This window comes from Ornithorhynchus anatinus, chromosome 1 (assembly GCF_004115215.2).
Source record: "Ornithorhynchus anatinus isolate Pmale09 chromosome 1, mOrnAna1.pri.v4, whole genome shotgun sequence".
Lineage (NCBI taxonomy): Eukaryota > Metazoa > Chordata > Mammalia > Monotremata > Ornithorhynchidae > Ornithorhynchus > Ornithorhynchus anatinus.
In genome coordinates, this window is record NC_041728.1 from 150,509,251 (window position 1) to 150,511,928 (window position 2,678).

General features: G+C 38.6%; 1 non-coding gene across 1 annotated transcript; it reads left to right on the forward strand.

Moving 5' to 3' along the window:
- Positions 1 to 267: 267 nt before the first annotated feature.
- On the forward strand, positions 268 to 405 carry LOC114815563. Its single transcript, XR_003763355.1, has one exon. It is a non-coding gene; the product is annotated as a small nucleolar RNA SNORA7 (small nucleolar RNA).
- Positions 406 to 2,678: the final 2,273 nt, after the last annotated feature.

The window sequence follows — 2,678 nt, forward strand, 5'->3', positions numbered from 1 at the left end:
GGTAGTTGACAAATGAGTTCTCCAGGGGAATGGGTGTAAATGGAGAATAGAAGGGAACCCAGCACAGAGCCTTGAGGGCTCCCACAGTCAGGGGGAGGAGGCCCCTGTGAGAGATACTGAGAATGAGAGACTAGATAGGAAGAGAAGCAGAGAGAATAGGTATCGGTGACTCTGAGGTTGGATGATGTTTCCAGGAGAAGTGGATGATCTACAGTTTCAAAGGCAGCTGTGAGATTGAGAAGGATTAGGATGGAGTAGAGGCTGTGTCCCCTCTCAGGGTTGCACCTGGAGAGTTTCCAGTACTCTACCAGTCTCAGTTACAGCAGGGAGAGTCAAGCAGAGGCCTACCCATTCCATTCCTAGATTGGGCAGTGGCTAGCAAGTAGAAGGCAATCTGCTACAAGTCAAACCTCACCCAAGTCGGGCAGCAGCAGCAGCAGGGGAGAGTGTCGAGGGTGGAGACTTGAGTTTACTGTGCAGAAGACAGCAATGGTAAACCTCTTCTGTACTTTTATGGGGAAAACTCTATAGATACACTACCAGAATGATTGTAGGTAGAGAGCGGAGCGTTCTGGGAGAGATGTGTCCATGGTGTTGCTATGGGTTCGAAATGACTCGATGGCATAAGACAAAACAGAGGCTGAGTGGATTTGTCAAGGAGGAGATGGTCTGTAATTTCTGAGAGGACAGTTTCAGAGGACTTGAGTGGATAGAAGCCAGATTGGAGACACTCAAGGAAAGAATTGGAGGAGAGCAAGTTGAGGCAGCAGATGTAGAAAACTTGCTCAAGGAGTTTAGAGAGAAATGGTAGGAAGGCGATAGCTAGAGGGAGTTGTGGGGTCAAGGGAGGGTTTTTTAAGATGGAGGATACATGAGCATATTTGAAGACAATGCAGGAAAAAAACAGTGGAGAGTAAACTGTTGTATATGGTAGTCAGCAGTGTATATCGACTATGTGGATAGACCACACAAGAAATATTCCCCTGTGTCTACCCCAGCGCTTAGAACAGTGCTCTGCACATAGTAAGCGCTTAACAAATAACATTATTATTATTAAAAATATATCAATTTCATTGATATTTAAACCCAAATGACCACTTAGGTAGGAACTCAATTACTTTTGGTCTAGTCTTCGTTCCAATCTTCCTGAGACGGGGTCCCTATCCCAAAGTGAGGTAGAAAACTGAGGCAATTATCTGTCATGCTAAAAAAATTCCCACTTCATTTATCTAGTTCAGTTGAAAATTATCTTTTTCTCTGAATTATTCATAAAACTATTTCAATTTACTTCTCTAGGATCATTTAATCAGTACAATTTATAGGTTTTGTCCCATCCCAAACAACGCGTACACACTCAATCACGTAAGACTTAGCCACAAAAAGTGATCTTGTGCTCACATGTTATGCAGTGTATTTGGCAAAAAAGGAATTACAATCTAGACTCCCTGACATTTTATTTGGAATATATTGAAAAATATACTTAGATGGGTAAAAATTAGTATTTTACTAATGCTGAAACCAGTCTATATATGCAAACAAATTTATATAATGGTATGATGAATATACATAATAAGCAAGGCTCAAGTTAATATATTTTATGTGTGCAGTCTTTTTAGCTTTTTATGAATTATAGGATTTCATATTTATGAACATTCTATAAAGCATATTTGCAAAATCACTTATTTTTCAGAGTGGAATGTAATCTCACCACAGTCATATCTGTGTCATTTATAGCACTGTGCTTTTATTGCCAAATGGGAATACTAAATGATCAAAATGGAATGAATGAAACATGATATTTAATTATTCTATCACTAAGGAATGTTTTTATCAAGCAAATGTAAATGTTTATTATAATGAGAACAGGTGTATGATGTGAAGGCTAGTACCCAGATTTTATAATTTTAAAAAAGCTGGTTTGTAAATGAAATTTATTAACATCTGTATAAACCCCTTAAAACTCTTTAATTTATGGCTGTTGAACACATTTACAGGTTGAGGCAGTTGAGACTGGGATCTTAGAGCAGGCCAACTTATGCTTTTATCTTAGCAGACCTCTCACAGACATATAGAATCATACAGACAAGCAATTTGCATACACACTAGTTGACAAGAGTGGTTTCTGTAAAATGCGCTCAATTATTTATAGGAATCCAAGAAAGCGTAATGGATCGGGAAATGATATGTACTACAAGCAAAGAGCTCGGCTGTCGATCCTCCCATACTGACTTTTTTTGCACAGTGGTGCATTCCTGAAACCAGCAGACCAGATGCATGTGTGGAGTATCAAAAATAATGAAAAGGAAGAGTTGCCTTACAAATTCAGTACTACTTTGCCACTAAGGTACCATTTCCTTATTCATATGCCATATTGTTGTTCCCCTTTAAGACTGTGTGCCCATTGCTGGGCAGGGATTGTCTCTATCTGTTGACGAATTGTACATTCCAAGTGCTTACTTAGTACAGTGCTTTGCACACAGTAAATGCTCAATAAATACAAATGAATGAATGAATATTATAACACAAACCACCAAAGGAAAAAAACATATTATTGGGTAGAAGCTAAAGGGACAGAAAACTTCTTGACCTATGGGTAACTAGTTTCTCTTTTTTTTTAATCTAAATTAAACCAATGGACTTGCTTCCAATACTCTGTTCTTCTGATGACCTGCCATTTA